At 42.3% G+C, this 13,908-nt stretch overlaps 1 long non-coding RNA gene and 7 other non-coding genes across 11 annotated transcripts in view; all 8 read left to right on the top strand.

Moving 5' to 3' along the window:
* The window catches only part of LOC137520758 (uncharacterized), a 45,894-nt gene that overhangs the window by 30,697 nt on the left and 1,289 nt on the right, over positions 1–13,908 (top strand). For 3 of the 4 annotated variants that reach the window (XR_011021930.1, XR_011021931.1, XR_011021932.1), the window contains 11 exons: positions 803–841; positions 1,050–1,096; positions 1,988–2,021; positions 3,004–3,047; positions 3,988–4,014; positions 4,231–4,284; positions 5,699–5,749; positions 8,590–8,618; positions 10,479–10,521; positions 11,408–11,457; positions 13,372–13,421. This is a non-coding gene — a long non-coding RNA (uncharacterized lncRNA). Of the gene's footprint in view, positions 1–802; positions 842–1,049; positions 1,097–1,987; positions 2,022–3,003; positions 3,048–3,987; positions 4,015–4,230; positions 4,285–5,698; positions 5,750–8,589; positions 8,619–9,726; positions 9,868–10,478; positions 10,522–11,407; positions 11,458–13,371; positions 13,422–13,908 lie in introns of all 4 variants that reach the window. The other variant, XR_011021933.1, reaches the window with a different exon arrangement.
* LOC137523188 (small nucleolar RNA snR60/Z15/Z230/Z193/J17) lies at positions 1,839–1,922 on the top strand. The gene has a single exon (XR_011022550.1). It is a non-coding gene; the product is annotated as a small nucleolar RNA snR60/Z15/Z230/Z193/J17 (small nucleolar RNA).
* LOC137523196 (small nucleolar RNA SNORD78) lies at positions 3,844–3,909 on the top strand. The gene has a single exon (XR_011022558.1). It is a non-coding gene; the product is annotated as a small nucleolar RNA SNORD78 (small nucleolar RNA).
* Positions 4,083–4,157, top strand: LOC137523182 (small nucleolar RNA SNORD47). The gene has a single exon (XR_011022544.1). It is a non-coding gene; the product is annotated as a small nucleolar RNA SNORD47 (small nucleolar RNA).
* LOC137523183 (small nucleolar RNA SNORD74) lies at positions 4,631–4,709 on the top strand. Its single transcript, XR_011022545.1, has one exon. It is a non-coding gene; the product is annotated as a small nucleolar RNA SNORD74 (small nucleolar RNA).
* LOC137523200 (small nucleolar RNA SNORD75) lies at positions 7,099–7,166 on the top strand. Its single transcript, XR_011022562.1, has one exon. It is a non-coding gene; the product is annotated as a small nucleolar RNA SNORD75 (small nucleolar RNA).
* Positions 11,262–11,336, top strand: LOC137523187 (small nucleolar RNA snR60/Z15/Z230/Z193/J17). Its single transcript, XR_011022549.1, has one exon. It is a non-coding gene; the product is annotated as a small nucleolar RNA snR60/Z15/Z230/Z193/J17 (small nucleolar RNA).
* On the top strand, positions 13,476–13,551 carry LOC137523181 (small nucleolar RNA SNORD47). The gene has a single exon (XR_011022543.1). It is a non-coding gene; the product is annotated as a small nucleolar RNA SNORD47 (small nucleolar RNA).

Raw genomic sequence — 13,908 nt, 5'->3', positions numbered from 1 at the left:
GTACTTGTTCAAATGCCACGTACTGGTTAAAGAAAAACTAAAGTAATGGGAGGAGCCAGTTTAACTTTACCTGGGGCTTCTACCAGACCCTTGCTGCTGCCCTGTACCTGCACTGTCACTGGGTGATCCTCCAGTGACCCTTTTTTTGGTTAGGGCAACTAAGCCAGTCGATGGGCCCGGGTGCCTGTGTGGCCCTGATTGTGCACGCCCTTGATCGCGCTCCCGTTGCCAGGAGCATCCTGTGTATGCGCAGTATGAGAATAGCATCCACGTAGGACGCTTCAGGAGTGCGGACCAGGGTGGGAGGGCTGTACAGTTGCCATCGACTTGCTGAGCCGCTCAAACTGAACATGGTGCTGCTGGAGGATGGCTGTGATGGCACAGAAGGGCTGGTAGAAGCCCCACGTAAGTTAAATTTACTTGTATCATTTTAGGTTTTCTTTAGAGCCCCTTGTACAGTTACCATAAGCCCTGTACAAGCTGTTGCCAGCTCCTGCTTGGTGGCTTGTGTACATAACATAGCAAGGGAAATCGCTGCAAACTCATGATAGCAGCATTTTCTCGAGCAGAAGTCCATGCAGAGAATCTGCCCCAGGACCTGGTAGTGTAGGTGGAAATCAGGCCAGGGTTCCACTAGGTTGTTGTTGTAATGCCACTATGATGACTCTTATTTGCTACTCTTGACTGTCAGGATGACGAGAGAGCATCTACCACCAGTATCCATGCTGAGGCATTACACAGTTTTTGATTTATTGTTTTTTATACTAGTTTACTTTGTAACTTAATCTTTGCCTTCTTTCAGGTGTGGCGTCCAGTCCAGCATGCTGCAGTTTTCTCCTTGGTAAGGCCTATTTATAATTTCTGTTATGTATGTGTTTGATATGCGTGATGACTTGATACAATCAATGGGAATCTCTCTGAATAAGGATGAGAGAAGATATTTGGTCTGATATTGTGAAACTTAGGTTGATATTCTATCAGCAGTTAGTATGTCGTCTTATGTGCTTTTTTTTTTTTTTTTTTTTTTTTTTTTTTTTTTTCCTTTCTAGCAATCTAGCCAATGCTGTCCCTGCTGAAATGATCCCGAAAGCACAAGGTATGTGGCAGTATAGCGATCAATACTACGCCTTCTTGGTTAAGTTGTCCATATACTATTTAAAGGGCTACTGTTAAGTGTATCATGTGTAAGTACACATGAATGCACAAATTCATTTTCTCCTACAGTAAATATCTGACATCTGTCAGGTTTGACCAGTTAGTCTCCTCATGGGGGCTTCTTTACATTTACAAAAGCACCCTACTTGCTTGCAGCTGTTTTAGCAGCTTGACTGCACAACTACCATTCAAGAAGTGCTTTAAAAAAAAAGATGCCCCTATGAGTTGAACTGGTTCAAAACCTGAAAGCTTTACAAACCTAAGTGACTGCAACATAGGGGAAAACAAGTGCATCTTATTTTGGAACAAATGTAGTTTTATACATGCTTGCATGTGCAGTTTTTTTTAAATTTTACAATTTTTCATGTTGGGTGTGTTAACTGAAGCCTTGATTAAGAAAAGCTGTTTTGAGCAGCCATAAGGGAAGCTGTGCAGTCAATGTAACCAGATAGTGAACTGTTTAAGGGCACTGACCTATAGGAGCTCAGTGTTTAAAGCTTGGCTGTGCCTTTTTTATAAGGGGTCCTTGGTCCCTAACCTTGCAGGATGGCCTACTGAGCACACCCTTGGTGGCTGCAGCTCTAAATCACTGAGTGCTACAGGAGAAAAGCACTCTACAAATGTTAGTATCTGCATCGCTTTGTACCATTTGAAGGGCTGCAAAGGTGGGGGGAATCTAATCTGTGAGGCATAATGATGATCACATAGTTCAGCTGATGTACAGTGATGAACTGAGCTTTGTCTTTCGCTCCTATCTGATGTCTCACGTTAGAGAATATACTGAAATTCTTATTGGAGGAGTCAGTCTAATGCAATGTTCTTTCTCTTCCAGTTAAAGACTTTGTGGCCTCAAGATGACTGGATCAGTAAGTGTCCTCTATGCCTTAACTGTGTATTGTGTTTCCTGAGAATAGCTAAACTATGTCACTTATTCCCCTCCTGTGACTAGAAAGCATTCATAGTTTATATGTACATGTCTCCAGCCTTCTAACGAATTGCTGGGATCAGAACCTTTTTGGGTTGCTGGGATTTACAACTGTCTGAAAAGGGAGGATTGGCTTTGATGGCACACACCTCAGTGATAGACTGTGGCCTGTGCAGGGTATGCTATAGAGCTTGGGGTAGGCAGCCTCATGCAGTGGATGTTTGCAAAAAGCCTAGAACTTGGGGAAATGGCAATTTGCTATATTTTTATGCTATTAGACTAAGAGGCGCCCTCAACACCTTAATCTCTAGTTATCTGGCTTGCAGTCACTGCCATATATCCCCTTTCTCTCTTCAAACACAATAGGGGAATTATAGCTGAGTGAGTTGTGTGCCCCTCCTACACTGCACCCTGAGGCTGGAGCCTCTTGCCTCGGCCTGTCCCTGCATGTGTGCAATGGCCCTAGTAATTCAAGATTTGTCACTGAGGGATCCCAAGTGCAGAGATCTTGGCCAAACACATTGATATCCTTTTTTTTTTTTTGTTTGTTTTTTTTTTTTTTTCTAAGCTGCTCTGGTGTTTCCTCCATATGAAGCATTTTGCTCTGGACTTATCACGATCACCATGTGGTTTCAATGACTGCAGCATGAGCCGGAGTAGCTGATGGTGGAGAATGTTGTCTGTCGGGTTTTCCTTCCAGGCTGAGCCTCTGACCCCACTGAATGGTTTCCCTAGTCAGACATTAGTAACTGGCTTTAGTTTCAACTAATTTCTTTAAGAAGCAACTGTTAGAATGATGATGCTATTAACAGGCTGACCATCCCATGGAGGACTGTTTATTAGCTCTATCTGACTTGTTCACATGTCATGTATGTCTGTCATCTGAATGTACCAGACTGGTAAAAGTTCCTGTTTCCTTACAGGGGACTGGCATAATCCATGGTGTATAAAGTCCACCAAGCTGGAGGTAAGTGTTTTGTGGTGTAGCCTACACAATGCAAAACTTTTTATGGTAGGGAAAGGTTGGAACCTACCATGTCAGGTTGTTCCCATTAAAGTGCATAGTCTAGACTGACATGTCAGGACATGAGGTGAAACCTCTCCTATGGCTATCACAAGAACTGGCTTCAGGGGTGTATTTCCACTGGAGGAAATCTGCTATTGCAGGATTTGGGGGGGGGGGGGGGGTGGCAGTGCTCAGCTTTCCTCCAGCTGGCCCTATCACTGACTCTGTGCTTCTGTCATCTACCAGTAACCATGTGAACCAGCAGTGTATGCCTGTACATGCTGCAGGGTATGGGCACTGGGAGATGGTGGCAGGGGAAGGCTGGGTAAGTGGAGGGCTTTAGCTATGCGAATGCTCTGCTTAGGGCCCCAGGGAACACAGCATTAGCAGATGGATCTTGTCAGAAATGGATTTGATCATCTGATGGGGAATTGCATGGTGGGCATTAGTCATAAGGCTTATGCTGGGTACACAGTATAATTTTTTTTTTTTCAGTGCAATTGTTGCGCTCTTATATTTGCTTTATTTTCCCCACATTCACTTCTATGAGAAATTAATTGCATAATAGATCAGGAGTAATATCAGATGAGAAATTTTTATCAATCTGATACATCTATCACACGGAAAATTGTACACTTTAACCAGCATTAGTCAGGTAGGCATGCCTTATTTATTGACTGCAGGATAGTCTGAAAGCCAAGCTGAGTTTCCCAGAAGTCTCTGCCATTGGCTAGCAGCTGTCCTTCTCTTGTGCTCTTTGGGTTAATGATGTTCCAAATGTCTGACCTGAAACTTGCATGTGGACTCTCTTATTACTGACACAACCCTCAGAGCTCTCTGTATTTTGATGCCTGTCCCTCTAGTGCTGGCTGTTCTGACATTTGTGCCTTCATCTCTTCAGGTATCTGGATGGAAGTAAAGTCTCCAGGTGAGAAACAGTTCTGTGATGTAGCATGTAACTATTCACACTATAAACTGACTGCTAGCTCTGCTGGTGACCAGTGATGAGACTGATTCTGCCATATGATACAAGCTGATTATACTCCTAACCGTTCCATTTTTCTCTGAGGCAACCAGCAAGGTGCTAGCTCTGTACCTATCTGTGCCTTATAGGCTGCTCTAACTGACCTCTACCTTTCTGCAGATTGGACCATGCTTCCTTGAAGACTATCTGATTTTTCTTCTGTACAAAAGATGTGTAAGTAGCAAATGGATTACTGGGCTTTTGTGCTAGTGTCCACTAATGGTATGTTTCTAGTGACCTTTATATTGCGTTTTTAAAGGGAACCCAATGTGACTGATATTGTAGCTGCCATAGCTCCTTTTAACAATGCCGGTTGCCTGGTGCAGTCCTACTGATTCTCAGCCTCTAATGCTTTTGGCCAGACCCTGAACATGCAAGCAAATCAGGTGCTCTGAAGTGACGATTTGGCTGCATGCTTGTTTCAGGGCAGTGACTCACTTGAAGCCAGTTCTACAGGGACTGCCGGGTAACTGGTCTTGTTTAGAAGGAAATGTGGCATCCTACATATCCAGGGAACTCTTGTCAAACTTTGTGATGAAAATTATGTTGGTAGGGACATCTGAGATCATGTGATGTTTACCAACGTCTCTGAAATGAAACCTATATTATATAACCTGTAATGAATGACATGGAGGCTGCCATTCCTGATCTATCATGCAAATTCTCAAACCTTCACTTTCCTCCCATCTGGCCTGTCGTTCTGCTGTTTGGAAGTGAAGCTGTTTTGACCTGCTAATTTGAACAGCTCTTTGGAACTACTCCAGTCAGAGTTGCATGTGAGTTCGCTTTTAAAGTGAACTAAGCACTATTTTTAGCACCCATGGCATCTCTATAGCACACTAAAAATGCATGCAGCAATGTGGCCCATATTAAAAAACTAAAGACTGATGTAATTGCACACATGTAGATGTCAAACTTTTTTGGGGGGAGGTGTAACCGTACATTGGACACTGCTTCAAAAAAGTTAGCAAGTCACAGACTTAGTCTTCACACCTTTCACACCTTTCTTGTGGATAAATGGGCAGCTAGGAGGACTTTAACAATTGCATAATGCAACATCTGTCTTTGGTACTGGATTATGGGATGTTTGCAAAGATGAATTCGCTTGAAGATTTGTGAACAGTTTACAAAACTTGCCTAACATTTTAAGATCTCTTGAAACTTGTCTCTTCAAAAATACTTTTTTACTTTATATCCTTGTACTTAGTTAATGGTGGTGTGGTGCACCATTGAGGATATGGGTTTTTGATCCAATTTTTCAATTACAGCTAGAAGGGGGACATGGATGCTCCTATAGCTATTAGAAACCAGGAACAAATTGTGCTTGCTTCTCTTTAAGGATCAGGCAAACTGAATACCAGTTACCACTAATCCTGTCACTAGGATCACATGACTCGCTATGGTGACAGTTGACCAATTGGAGCAGCTGGGATGAAGTCTTGCTTCATCCTGAACACTTTGATTCCGTTCAAGGAGACAGAAATGGCAGCTGATGTGTATCATGCAGGGTTCTTTCATGTTGTAGTTTTTTTTTTTTTTTTTTTTTTTTTTTTGACACCAATGACAGACATTTTTATCTTCCATTTAGAGCTTTATACCTCTGATGGAGACTTCTCAAGCGAGATCAGTGACCTGATTGGTAAGTGTTTTAGGATCTGCAAATTTAAAGGAACTCTGAAGCACTTGCTGATTGCTGGGGCATGTGTACAGCTTAGTATTAAAGCTACAAAAACCCTAAAGGGGAACTTCAGCCTAAACCTACTGTCATTAACTTACATTAGTTATTAAAATGGGTGCAACGAGCATCAGAAATCCCATCATGCTTTGCACAGCATCAGAGGAAAAATGCCTGCGCATTTTTCTCATGTGCAGCTAAAACAAAGCTTGGGTAAGAAACATAGTTCTGATGCTGTGACACTGTTGACCAGCAAGCCTTTTCTGTGCCGCTGAGTAGATTTATTTTTTTTTGTTTATGTTTTTTTTATTTTTTTTTTTTTTGTCTGGAGGTTCACTTTAAAGAAACTCTGACCAAGAATTGAACTTTATCTCAATCAGTAGCTTATTATTAATTAGAAATCTATTCTGTTTCACAGAACATTAGGGGGCACTGTATATTGTGGTGAAACCCTTCCCACAAACTGAGGACCATGGTACTCCTGGCAGTTGCCTGTCTGTGCACCTTGTTGCATTGTGGGAAATGGCTGTTTACACCTGTTTCCAACTGCCAAAAAATCCCTGATTTACATTCTGGCATTACATGGTGACATTTTTACTGTTGGCAGGAGATGTAGCTGCAGCAGCTACATCTCCTGCCAAAAGTAAAAATGTCACCATGTAATGTCAGAATGTAAATCAGGGATTTAAAATTTACAATGGGCAAACACTGACTAAATCATTTATACATAATTATTGTGAAAATTAAGCACTTTATTACATTTCACTGGAGTTCCTCTTTAGGGCACCTTTTCCACAAGCAGTTAGGCAGTGAAAAGCCTCAAACTCACCTGCTGCCTGTTAACTGCTTGCTGAGCACACAGTTCAACTGCCCATGGAAATGGGCCCTAAATTTTTTTTTTTTTTACACAAAAAAAATCACTTGGAGTGAAAAATCTAGCAAATGTGCAGATGTCTCTGGTCCAGCTGGAAAAGCTTAGATATTATCTGGAATCAAGACCTGCAGTCCTTCCTGTCTTTGTGACAATTGTGCTAGGTGCACATGGCTTTACTCTGGAGATCTGAGCTTCTGAGAATGTTAGTTTCAGCTCCTCCACAGTATATGGGTGTGAAGATGACTGATACTACTCTGCTGTGCACATTTCCTCCTCCTGCTGGTCAGAGGCTGCTTGTGCTGGAGTTCAGACACAGGACTGAAATGAGTATTGTACAAAGCTTAAATTTTATGGCTGCAATGACTCTTTACAGCATTTGCTTTCACCACAGCCATCAGATAAGTGCTTCCTGAGGTTCCAAGTTGCTACAAATCTCATAAGCCGATGATGCTCTTAAGAGTAGTGGACAGAAGTGATTTCTGACACCTTTATTATGACACTGAGGCTTATCCAGATAACTGACCACCGTGTGGTTTGTGGGAGTTTACACAGGCCAAAGGGTACTCCAGAGACATGGTCAGGCTGGCTCCCTCATGTTCTGTTAGGGCCCATTAACACTAGAGAGTTTCGATGGCGATTTTGGCAAAACACTCAAGCGCTATCACTTTTTTTTGTGCTAGTGCACTTTTGGGCCTGTTCTCACTTGGGCGATTTGCATTGATCACCAGCGATTCACCAAACTCAAAACATGTAGCCTGCACCCTTTTCAGGCGATTTTCCATCAATTGTTTTAGTGCTATAGACGCACTAAACACAATCGCTAGCATTTTGTTTAGCAAGTGTGAATGGGCCCTTAGTTTGCAGCTGTTACAAGGACACCACTGTGAAAATGCTAATGGTTTATGTAGCTTGCAACTGAACCAATCAAACGCAGCTGTTGAGTTTGGTCCAGTTCTACCCAAGACTGTGGATTTGGTACAAAAATCATCCGACTCCTCAGGTTATGAAACATCCGACTCCAGGTGCCCAAAAAATGCCTGACACCTTAGTCTAATGCGGGAATACACCATACAATTTTGTTTCGATCATTTCCGACATGTCTCTTATTTTCCTCATAGTAGTAAATGGATAAGAAAAGGTAACCCAATCAGACATAAAAATTGACCGAAAAACGCAAGTTTATCAGGTAAATATTCAGATGTGGCCTAGTTTAAAGGACAATTGTAGTGAGAGGGATATGGAGGCTGTCATACTTCATTTTAAACCATAGCAGTTGCCTGGCAGCCCTGCTGATCTATTTGGCTGCAGTAGTGTCTGACTCACACCAGCAACAAGCATGCAGCTAACCTTGTCGGTTCTGACAATGTCCAATGCATCATCTGCTGCATGCTTGTGAAGAGTTTATGGCTGAAAGTATTAGAGACAGAGGATCAACATGATAGCCAGGCAACTAGTATTGCTTAAAGGAAACATGGCAGCCACCATATCCGTCTCATTACAGTTGACCACTTTTTTATATATATTTTGGTCAGATTACAAATGGATATATTTTTGAAAATCAAAATGACATACACGTCGGATGATGGCTAGTATGTCAGTCATCACTTTTATCCATCCATGCCTGCTCTGCCACTGAGATGAATTTTTGAGCTGGGATCTGCCACTGAAGTGGCTTATCTTTATCAAAGAGATCTGAAGTAGAAGCTGGGTGGGTGCAAACTAAACAATTAAAGGCATGAACACAAATTCACGATCCTTTCTGATGACTTTAATCTGCACTTGGCTGTTCCTCTGCAGCAAGAGGCCCCCTGATGCTCTGGAGTACAGCATTGTCATTGTAAAATGTTATAATGGATATCTCTGAATAGGCATAATGTGTTGTATTCTGTCTGGCAACACCTAACAGTAGATTGTTCCTTTTCCCCTTTAGGAGTAGCTGTTGGAGAGGATGGACACCAGGTGAGTGCAGTGACCACACCAGGGAAATGCCAGCCTGTACACAGGACTATATAATGATTTCATAGTTCATCTGACTGACAGTGATGAACGTCTTTCGCTCCTATCTGACCTGTCCTGTGTCTGGCTGGGAAATGCTGGGATGGGAATGGTGAACTCCAGCTTAAAGTACATCTGAAGTGAGCTATGTGGAGGCTGCCATAGGTTTCCTTTAAAAAAAAAAAAATAGAAGTTGCCTGGACCATGTGTCTGAATCGCACACCTGAAACAAGCATGTGGCTAATCCAGCCTGACTTCAAACACCCTTGTTCAGGGTCTATTGCTAAAAGTATTTGAGGCAGAGGATCAGCAGGACAACCAGGCAACTGGTAATGTTTAAGTAAATGTTGACCTCTCCTGTAAGTTCAGGTGTGCTTTAAAGTGAACCAGAGACTAAGCACCCTCATGTATTTTACCATATATCAGTGGGAACATTAGAGACAACACCTACCATGCTTTCTGTTTCGTTCTGCACAGCTTATCAGACCTGACAAAATCCCTGACTGAGCATTCAGTCTGGCTTTGCTATGACTCGGCTATAATTCCTGAGCAGAGCCAGCAGGGGGCAGGCTTGGACATTAAGACATGAGAGAACAGACTGAGCTATAAATATTCCTGACCAAAGCTAGACTGAATGGTCAGTTGGGGATTTTATCAGGGCTGATTAGAAGCAAGCTGTGCAGTGCAGAATGAAACAGAAAGCAAGGTAGGTGTTTTCTCTATTGTTCCCACTGATCTATATGGTAAAATACATAAGGGTGTTTCGTCTCTGGTTCCCTTTACGAGTAGTGTTAAAGGACCACTATTGCAAAAAATTGAAAATACATGTTTACACATACAAATGAGAGCATTTCTTCCAGATCAAAATGAGCCATACACTTTTCTCCTATGTTGCTGTCACAGTAGGTGGTAGAAATCTGACATTACCAACAGGTTTTGGGCAAGTACATCTCTCATAGGGGATTCTCAGCATGGCCTTCTTTATAAAGACAATCATTTAAAAGGTTTCATATGAAGATGCTGGCCAGCCTTCCTTGCTCATTGTACACTTTTTTTTTTTTTTTTTTTTCAGTTTGGACGGCGCTAATGGCATTCACTGTGATTTTGAAAAGAAAATCCTTAGAATACCACACGAGGAGATGGGCTAGTCCAAAACCTGTCAGTTCTGTTGCTTTTCTATGCCTACTGAAAGTTACAGCAAGATGGCAGAAAAGTAATTTATAGTTTATTTTACTCGAAGAAATGTACTTTGTAGTGGTTACATGTATCAAACTTTTGCAATAGTGGTCCTTGACTTAACACCTGTCTTATGACTACATAAAATGTAATGGCAGAATTTCATCACACTAAGATTTAAAGTGTCAAATATTGGCTTTTTTTATTTTGGCCTGGCAGGCTTGTACACTGGTCACATTCATTGAGACACTGGACACCTTTTCAGGCTTGCATATGATTGTGCTTCTAATGCTATTCAGAATGTAAGACCAGCTAATCCTAAAATTGAAGGCAAACTTTCAGAATAGTCATGTTGACTATTGTAAGTTTTTGGAACTGTTCTGTCTTTCACTCCAAGAACATGTCCATGGCCTACAGGCTAGTGAAAAGTCTGTAAAGTGGTGTCCCTGCAATGTTGCCCAAGGCATAGTCCCAACATGTAACCACTGAGTTATTTTGGGCTCTAAAACCAAATGGCAGATGTGCATTGTAGAGATGTTGCATCATTGGTTACTTCTGATGGGTGAAACCTCAAAGGAAACGTACTTGTCTCTGAACAGTGCTTTTTATTAATGTACTAATCATGATTCCCTCTTTCTGCCTCTTTAGGTGTTAACATAGTGCCAGATTGTTGTCCACTATTTTCTGAAAGGTAAGAATTTGGACAGCATTTTAAAAGTAAAAATATTGGTATTGGTTCCAATAAAAGATGTTAGTCATTGCCAGGGAAAACTAATCTGATTTTAGTCTTCCAGTCTACTGCACTTCATCCTTTCACTGACCCGCTCAGATTTTGGTTTTTTTTTATGGCCTGATTCTTATATCAGATTGTCAGCTAAGTTCATAGTGGAAATCTACACTAAACTATAGCTATAGAGCTGTCACAATTTGAAGCACAACTTTCCTGTCATTGATTGTGACTATACAGGGCCGAGGCATAGGCTGGAGAGGCTCCAGCCTCAGGGCGCAGTGTAGGAGGGGGGCGCACAATTCATTCAGCTGTCATTCCTAATTGGGTTTGAAGCAAAGAGAAATAAGACAAAGGGATACATGGCAGTGACTGCAAGCCAACTAGATATTAAGGTGTTGGGGAGGTTGTGGGCCCTGCGGCCCTCTTAGTCTAATAGCAATCAGTGTGTGACAGCTGGGAGGGATGGAGGGGCGCACTTTGGTGTCTCAGCCTTGGGTGCTGGAGGACCTTGTCCCGGCTCTGACTATACCTAGTATGTATTGGTGAGATGCAAACTCTCCGGTCATGCAAGTTTTTGTTAAGCCAAGCACATGTGCAGATGCTGTTTTGTATTGGCCCAATTCCAAGTTGCATGTAACTTGTGTCAAGGAAAATCTGCACTGCCTCCCTAGCCTTTAAATGATTGCTATGTAACAGTTGCCATGATGTATATGATGAGTACATAGTTCAGCTGATTTCTGTGAAGAACAGTCTTTCGCTCCTATCTGATACATCTAAAGTGTATTTCACAGCTTGTTGGCCTTATGCATATAATCTCAAATTTTATTTTATTTTTTCTTGTTTACAGGGGATTATGGTCAAATCTTGAACTGCTGACAGACTGATTCAGGTCTTAATGTGAGTAATGCTGTTATGTTGTGAAATCCCTTCCCAGATTGTTTACATACTGACCCTTCAGTGTTATCAGTTTGCTCAGTGTAGTTTGCCTTCTTGGGCCTTTTTACCACAGACTGTTGAACTGTGTGCTCAGCAAGCAGGTGCTAGGCAGCTGCCAACAGTTGTCAGGCAGCAGCAGCCGCTAACAGTTGGCAGTTTGAGACCTTAAAGAAAACCTGAACTGAAAATTAAAAGTTAAAATAAGCATACACAAGTCATACTTGCCTTCCATGTAGTCTACACCTCAGTGTCTTTCTCCTCTCCCGCATCCTGTTTGTCCACTGTGATCAAGGGAATTTTCCATCCTCCATTTTGAAAATGGCCATAACCGCTTTCTGGTCAGCACACAGTTAAACTGTAACATCGCCCACTTGAGCCATAGGGAAACATGGACACATCAGTTCTCCTCTCAGCTGTAACTGACAGCAACTGATATATAACTGACAGCAACTGATATATTTCAGTTCTGACAAAATATTGTCAGAACTGGAAGGGATCATTGTCAGAAGGAAATGGTGAGCTTCTGAGAGGAACTGATGGCAAGGTAACTATAATGTTCAATTGAAGTTGCCTCAAGTGTTTAAATAATTTTACTCAGTACAGGTTCTCTTTAAAGCAGAAACTATTTGCCATAATTCAGTCATAATTAAAGAGGAGCTGTCAGCCATACTATCTCAGGAAAACAATATAAAAGTAGATAAATACTTGCTCTAGTTGCATAAATGTATGGCACTGTCTGGTTCCTGTGAATTTTATAAAGGAAAAGTAGAGAATCCTATTCCAGACAGTTTCCATATTTACTGGTGGCTATTTTGAAGCCAGTCCTGATGTAATATCCACCCTTAGTCTCCTCCTCCCTGATTTGCCCACCCTTCACTATAGAATGTGTGCATTTTCAGCGTGAGAAATATTGGCCAATCAGGAACAGGTGTGGGAGGGGAAACAGGAAGGAAAGAGGCTTCAGCCAATCAGGATGCATTAGTTAAGTGAGGGGGAGTAGAGACGCAAAAAGACAACCCAGCATGCCCTGCAACTTCTAGTGTAACACATTTTGTGTACTAAATGAGTCATGTAAACTGGGGCATGATCATTGATCAACAAAAGTATGTTTATCTTGTAAACAAGTAATGATGATGCTGATCAGGCAATCCAAAAATTAAAATCAAAATAGTTTTTTTATTATGCCTGACACTTACTCTTTAAGTGAGCGACTGGTCTCCCACAATGCAGCACTACTGAATATGCAAATGTATATTCCCCTGAAGCCAGGCTTGCATCCAGAACCACTGGTGTGTGTATATAGCACGTTTATTGTTCACATGTTTAAGATCCACATCAACCTAACATGCAAACAGCCTGTTTCAGACTGTTGGTCCTTCTTGGCTCATGTCAAAGGCAAACTACACTGAGCATTGCTTGTAGTAGTAGTAGTAGTAGGAGGGCTTTTAGTCCACTATGCTTTACTAGTAGTTTTGGGTCACCCCAAGCTACTTGGGTATTTTGTCTGCAATGGTATAATGCAGGTGGAATGACTTTAACCCCATACACATGCTAAGTCAACTAAGGTGGCTGCTCAGTCAATGCAGCAGCCTGCACAACAATGCACAGTATCTGGCTGATGCAGCTGTACAGGCTCAGCGTGGTAATGCCTGAGGGATCAGATCCTGATCCTGTTGGGTGACCTATGTGTATGGGCCTTTTTGTCAGTGAAATGGGGTTTTTTCTTTGCTCCTTTTTGTCCTGTGAATGATGACTGGATGAATCAGGTCTCTGATCTCTTTGAGGATATCTTAATCTCCTGACACAGGCCATGTGACTGGAGACATGCACCACACTAGTGGCGGCAGTGTGCTGATCTGCTCTCTTGCTTTGCAGGTTGCCCATGTGATGGTGGATCTGGCAGGATGGACTGCAGGCAGCCTGTGGTGAGTAGACCTGCTTGTTTCTGGGAATATGTACTGTCTGGTATTGTGCTGTGTAACCAGTGATGAAACCGATTCTGCCATATGACTCCTACTGATTTCACCCTTTACCGTTCCACTTTTTTCTGAGGTTACACAGTCCATTTGTTCTTGGCATGATGGACTTGGGATTCACACATTGACATGTGAAATCTCTTGTCCTTTTTAGCTAATTTGGGAGAGAGCAGCCCTAGTAGTGGTTTTACAAGTCTTAAAGGATATTTAAGACAAATGGAGACAAACTTATATACTTGGTGCTGCCGTCAGGCTGAGGGCTACCTTGCAGTCGCTCCAGTTGTCCGCTACCCTTCCTGGTACTTCTGAGTAGCCTGGCCATGCACTCCTGTGGCTGGGGGCATTCTGCACCTGTGCAATAGTACTGCACAGAAGGATCCTGGCGCACAGCTGGGCCATACATGTGACTCCAAGTACTGGGATGGCTAGTGGATGC

This window comes from Hyperolius riggenbachi, chromosome 6, assembly GCF_040937935.1.
Source record: "Hyperolius riggenbachi isolate aHypRig1 chromosome 6, aHypRig1.pri, whole genome shotgun sequence".
Taxonomy (NCBI): domain Eukaryota; kingdom Metazoa; phylum Chordata; class Amphibia; order Anura; family Hyperoliidae; genus Hyperolius; species Hyperolius riggenbachi.
The sequence above is the reverse complement of the archived record's forward strand: the minus strand, read 5'-3'. Positions and strand labels throughout refer to the sequence as shown.